Consider the following 7,060-nt stretch of genomic DNA (forward strand, 5'->3'; position numbering starts at 1 on the left):
GCAAACATCCTGAGGGCTTTGACCAGAGAAACTCCCCTCCTGAAAAATTTAATTTTCTTTTTGCACTTCACTATTAAAGTAAAAATGTGTTATAATATGTCCCTCTGAGATCTAAGTTTGAACACAGCTGAGAGGCAGGATATCGGATATTTTGATAACAGGAGAAGTTCTATTAGTGAAGTACTGCAGTACGTGCTGGAATTAAATGAAGTACATTGTGTTTTTCAGGTAAAAAACTGTTTTATAAAATACTACAAAAATATCTGTAATTTCATTTGTTGTCTTTTTTTACCTGCACTATAAAAGGTATTAAATATTATAACAACTTATAACAACTTCACTATAGTGAAAACCTAACATGTAGTATATAATACCATATAGCAAACACACTGGAGTCGGTAACTGTGAGTCTGAAAATGACCTCTGTTCTAGGAACAAACACCGCTCTTGACCTGGATACTGCAGTAACCATGTTTGTAGTACAACCATGAGGTAAGCCCCTTCACATTTCTATAAAAGAGACCACATTACATTAAGAACTCTTTTCTTCTCGCCTGTGTTTTGTCAAATGTAAATCATTTTGGAGGTTTGAATTTTTTAAAAACACCAAATGTCTAAAGAATTTCTTCTGGTTGATTTCTTTCCCTGACACTGACTTTGAAGTAATTCTACTGTTATGTCACATTATACTAGATATTTAACAGCTTCAGTGCCAGAGTTGTTGAGGTTGAGTGGAGTGTAAGATAGCATTAGCAGGACCTGAGGATCTGAAGCCACGATGCACCTGAGATGTTTGTCTGTGAAACCCACAGACGGTGGAGATTGTTTTCGCCCTCCTTCTTTATCTCCTTTTACTGGCTCTGTTCTCTCCATGTTGCTGTTTCTCTCTCTCTCTGCCGATCTGTCTTTCTTCCCATCTTTCCCCCCTACACTGTCTACACACTGGCTCCTTTACATCCTCTCCTCTTTCTGTCTGACAGCAGCTGGGCTCCTCTGGGAGGTAATTAGGAAAAACTCAACAGAGACACAGGCACCAACTCCTGCAAGTAAGGCATTCAGTACTTTTTCCCCTTCTATGCATATAACAACAATTGGCTGGCAGGCAGAGCAGGATGAAGGAGGAACTACGGGGACATGGGAATACAGTTGAGAGGGGAACGTTGCTTTGGTGGATCCAAGGTTTTACTGTGCTGAGGTTCTTTAAGGATGTCTTCAGTTTCTTGTACCGGTTCCTGACTGATCACGGTTAGCAGATTGAACCCCTGATATAGCAGCACTGAACTGCCTGGGAAAATGGACGTTTTTAACGTTAATTCATATTCAATTCAACAGCCTTTCATACGTCTTTTAATCCAGATGATTTTAGATCATCATCTTTATCTACAGTAATTGAACCTTAATTTTATCAACAATCCATGTGATGAAATTATCTGTGGACCAAGACGTTAGGAAAAAATACAGCAGAGTGGTCATCTGTGCTGTTCTTACACTTACTACGGTATCGTAGTTTACACCATGGTGCTGTAGGCGTGTCCATTTATTCCAGCCAATCAGTGAGAACCCTGTCACAAATAGAGACATCACCTCATCTGACCGCTCAGAGGATTTTCAAGTTGGCTTCTGGAGTTGCCAAAGAGCCTTCTATAACCATGTTTGGATGTAATTACCTTTGAAAATATTTATGTATGTACGATGTGTGTTTATTTTTATTTATTTTTTGCATGTTTAGAAAGAGTTCAACTTATTGAGGCCTACTCCTGTATGACCTGTCTGACGCCTACTTTTTTTAAACTTCACTTTATGAGTTTATTTTATGGTACTTTGAATATAAATTACTTGATATTTGTCTCCTAAATTGTCGTATGAAACCTGCCAGCCGTTGAATGTGTAATTTTAAAATTCCTTGTGGTTTCAATAAAGTTTTATTCAACGATACATAGTTAATTTTCCCTAGAGGAAATCAGTGGTGAAAAAGAGTAATATATCACCAGTTTCAGTTTTAATACAGGATTCTTTCCTGTCCTACCAAAGCACTTATCTGAACTTCCTATCACCCTTTCTCTTATGAGACTGTCATTTTATGGTCGTCTCAGGGGAGCTGCAGTCACAGAAATGTCACAAGTAAAATATGAAAATATGAGTTTATCACAATGTTGGAATAAATTATTGAAGAATCAGCAACTGCACCCGAGCCTGTCAAGTCAAAGCACTTTATTTGTAGCTGCAGGCTGTTGTGCAGTTTTTAGACAGAGGCATCAGACGAGCAGAGATGACATTTCAACAAAACCACAAGTCTGCTGTCAAAACAAGCTGTGATTAAGACACACGAGGTGCATCAGAGAAAAATTAAGTATGAAACAAAACGCAATCTACAATGTGATAATAACAGTATTTAACTTTTAAACGCTTTAAACTTAGTGTTTTAACCTGGTGTGAACAGCAGTTGTTTGATCCAGGCCTGAATCCTTTATCCATCCATTGTCAGCGTCAGCAGGTACTGATCTCAGATCTGACTATTTTAGAGACAACTTTGTTTATGCACACATTAAAGAATCTCCTCTTATCCTGCTGCTGCTGCAACCTGACCTCAGATAAGCAGAAGAAAAGATCATGCTGAACTGCAAAAATCAATATCTCACTTTCAACTAGGGGTGCAAGCAGCAGTAAACTTTGAAGACGTACACTTAATTTAACTAAACACCTGAAATGTAAATGTATAACATTAAATATAAATGTTAACAAGCAACCAATTAAATTAGCCTCATTGCTCGATTTCCTTGAAGCTAACAAGCTATCAAGACTTTTTGATGTATCATCAGCATATATAATATCAATGCACTTAACAAAATTGTAGTGCAAGTACTACAGTACGGTCAGAAGTACTCATAAAAGGACAGGCATGTAGGGTGTAGGTGTACTACATGTACTACTGCTCCACAGTAGGTGTCCTTTGATCTTCTGACAACAAAGCTTATTTCTGCCATTATTTGATACATAAATCAAGTTTAAAGTTCAATTACTCGAACACTGAGTCAAAGGTTCCCACAGAAAAGCCCTAAAACATCACACGAAAGGAAAACTAGAAAATACAAAATGGCGGCATCACTGCAGATGGACATCAAAACATCAACATACCAAGACCACAATCAAAGAAAGGAGTTAATTCTAAAAAATGTTTAAATTACTGCTAATTTTCAAGCATCATATACAGAAACACCGTCCTCCCTCCCAGCAAATCCCGATTTGATATGTTGAGTTGTAGCTAATATTGATGTGTTGCTGATATTAAAACATTGCACAGATGAAGGAAGGCACCAGTGCAGCTCTTTAATGCATATATCGCTCATTTCCCTCTCGGTCCATACAGAGATCAGAGAGATATGTGAATGATTTATGGTGAGCTATTGACTCCTTTGAGCTGATACGCGTTTTAATTTTCATACAGAACCTCAGCTGTACAGTCATGCTGTGTACAGGAGGGAGGTCGCTCCGCTTCTTTAGGATAAAAACTGCCTCATGCTGTGTGCTCCGCTTCTTTAGGATAAAAACTGCCTTTTGGTAGGAGTGAAATCACTGAAGTGGCACCAGTGAGCCGGTCTTGTTGCCTCTTTGGTGTATTTAATAATACAAAACCGAATGATTTTTTTTAAACTACTTACAGAAGTGTTCAGTGAAACACCCTGTGTCACTGCTGCTCTCAGTCTGACAGCAGCGGTTCCTGAACATACTTGAAGAAAAGAAAAATTTGACACGTTTGTAAAGTCTTAAATAGGAAATACTGAATACTGTCGTTTATTTATTTTTTTGCTGTTTTTGTATAATATTCATTGGGGACAGCTTCACTGGAGCCAAGCTGTTGACAGGAAAGCACCAAATCATTAAGTTATTTAATAGTTCATTGAGTCTCTACAGTTGGGTGATAATTAAACAACTTTGGATCAATGAGAGCAGGCGGAGGCAGTTGGACGGCTTAAAGTATTTGATATGGTCTCAGCCATGGAAAGTGCTGAGATCAACTCATCGGCAATTAATTAAAACAAAATCAGTTACCACTGATGAAACCAGATGAAACGACTTAGAAAAAATAAACTTTTCCACAGGAGTTACGCTAGAGCCGGCGGTTTTCCAGCTCGGAATGATTGTTCTTATTTAGGTACTACCTTGTGTACTTTACTTGTACATCAGCCAGTATTTGTATGCAGGGTCTGTACCCATTACACTGATCCAGTGTTCAGAGTTAGGATAAATCGAATGTTTGTGCTCTGTCTGAGCTGGACTCACAGTTTCAGACTGAACTAATGGAAGGATTCTTCACTAATGAACTCCTGTAGGGAGAACTGTTTGTTTTTGCTTTCCTTCTTCTAAAATGATCACATGACCAGTGTCTGAACACCCACTCCTCTTCACCTCAACCTCACAGAACATTGTCTAAACCTCAGACATACAAACATATTTTTAATATTAACTCAGGTTGTAGGTCGTACAATATTTCTGCACATTTTTCACATAACTGTAATTCCTCTTTTCAATTAACTAATCCCAACTGTACAACATCCAGAGCTGTGGTCCTGATGCTCCATTGGTTCCAGTAACATCAAATCCAGCCTGAGCTGAAAGACACTCCTGTCTGTCACTCTGCTGTGAGCCCTAGGTTGTTTTTTTTTTAAAATATTTTAGTTTGAGACAGTGTCTCAACTTTTGCTGCACAGGAACTTCTAACTCAAACCTACTTTCTGATCAGTGATTGCAACGTCCTGAAAAAAAAAAAGTTTTTATGGGGTTCAGCATCAGGACAAAATTATTTACTTGGAACTAATTAAAAATTTGGCTCTGTCTTTTTTCCATTGGAAAATCATCCAAAAATTGAAGTCCCGTACTTGTCCCACAATAAAGTAATTCAGTGGCACAGACTGCCACAGGAGGCGCCATTAAGTATACGGTTGAAACTCACAGTTCGTTCAACTCTATTCAAATACCCGACACTGTACGTGTAGACATGATGCAAATGATGTTTGCCCACATGAACAAGTCAGTGAAATATCTGACGGCTGTGAATCACCACAGACTGTGTGAGGAGCAGAGAGCAGCACGACGTTAAACTGTGCCGCCTCGGTGACCTGCAGCATCACTCGGAGCCGCGTCTCCACCCACAGAGCTGTGGGCACCAGTCTGGGCACACAGTCTGATGCTCTGCAGTCAAACAGCTGCAGCATCGATCTTCAAAGGAGAGTCCCATGAAAGCAGCTGAAAGGTCAAGTTGGCGGAGAACTGTCTGCAAAATATGAAAATCTCTTACTTTACAGTGATTATAATCAGAGGGAGCCACCTCTTCTGCTGCCTACTGGCAAACACTCGTACCATCTGGATGCTAATGTGGCGGACGTGGGAAGTTATTTTTTAACCTAACAGGATGGATGGGTAAAGTCATTATCATTGGAAATGTGCAACAAGAAATCAGTCAAATGTTTGCTCCGCATTTCTACTGTAGAACTATGAGGGAAATATTCTTGGTCATAAAATGCTTCTGTGACACAAGCATGTACCAGTACACACTGTACATACACGAATACACAGAGTGCTATTTCACTTAGAACAACAATTATCACAGTGGAATTCCACATTCAACTTCCATCCCAATCATTCGACTCCAAACAACAAACCAAAATCTCAAAAATAAGTTCTAACTCATTAAGACCAGACCTTGATTCCAGATAAAACTGCTGCCCTTAAAAAAATGTAAAAATAAAAATAAAAAAGGATCATTTTTTTAGAAATTGACCTAATAAAAAGTACACATACTGTGTATACTAAGGATAGGTTGATGCAACTTTTTCACAGATACCGATATCAATCCAATACCTTCTTTTCTCCTCCATCATGTCAATGCTGAGGCAATAGAATCCCTGTTTAAGTTGAGGCTTAGGTATTGGATCAGACAGGCAATACATTTTTTATGTTCAATGTTGAAATTTTGAATCGGATCGAGCTGCCCCCCAATACAAACTTGTACAAATGCACACACATATATGAGGTTTTTTTTTTTTTTTGTTTTTTGTGGGTGGGGGGGGGGGGGGGGGGGGGGGGTGGCAATGGAAAGAATTAGTTGCATCAAAGCACGTATTCTCAGCTTTCATTCTACTCTCCTCTCATGGCCATGTTTCTAATCGGCAGTGATTGGACTAAACTGACATGAAAGGATCACAGCAGCTCACGGATGAGTGCAAATTCTAAATCTATTTGGCCTCTCTTTTTTTCTGAAAAACTAACACCAGAGCTCACTTTGATCTCCTTCAGGCCGTTGTGAAAATTGAACCTTGTGTCAAATATGTAGTTAGAGCAGAAAAACAGTCTGTAGAGTTTGTTATCAACAAACAAGGTTTTGTTGATTTTAAATGTTGATTCATGTGAGAACGGAGAAGAAAGGGATTACATCTGTGGATACGTTCATCCATATTTTATTGGCTGGGAAACCGAACTGTGAAGACAAAAATATACTGTGAATTGACTAAAGTGGGGAAACTAAGACTAAGAATGCAGGTGAATTCTAAAGCCAAGTAATTATAATGGGAGGAAACTAAAGGAAGGCCTGTGAGGGCAAAAACACAAGCTGCCTTTATTGTCAGTTTCCCACCCTTGATCTTATTTTTTCTGGTTGGAAAAGACCGCACTACAGCAAGAGAAGTCATCACAAACCTGAAAAAAATAGAACAGGGCTCAGATGGTGGGCTCTGAACTGACTTTATTCTCCAGAGTTCTCTCAGTAAACCCCATTCTTCCCCGTTTCCTGTATTGTTAGTCGGGATTCCTGACCTTCTCGTCTGGCTTTTCAGACTCACTGGGCTGAGAGAAGGTAATCAAGGGTCTGGGGGTGTGGGGGAACAGGAGGAGCACAACGGGGGGTGAGGAATAGGTAGGCTGTACCACAGAGAGATAGACGTAGAAAAGACAATCATAGCTGTCCTGAAGTCAATCTGTGTCCGCTCAAGGTAGAAAGAACCAAGTAGCGGGATGAAAGGAGAAAGGAGGCGCACTCGCAGCAAAGAGAGCAGATCACCTCAGG

The sequence above is a fragment of the Cynoglossus semilaevis genome, chromosome 10, assembly GCF_000523025.1.
Source record: "Cynoglossus semilaevis isolate Cse_v1.0 chromosome 10, Cse_v1.0, whole genome shotgun sequence".
Lineage (NCBI taxonomy): Eukaryota > Metazoa > Chordata > Actinopteri > Pleuronectiformes > Cynoglossidae > Cynoglossus > Cynoglossus semilaevis.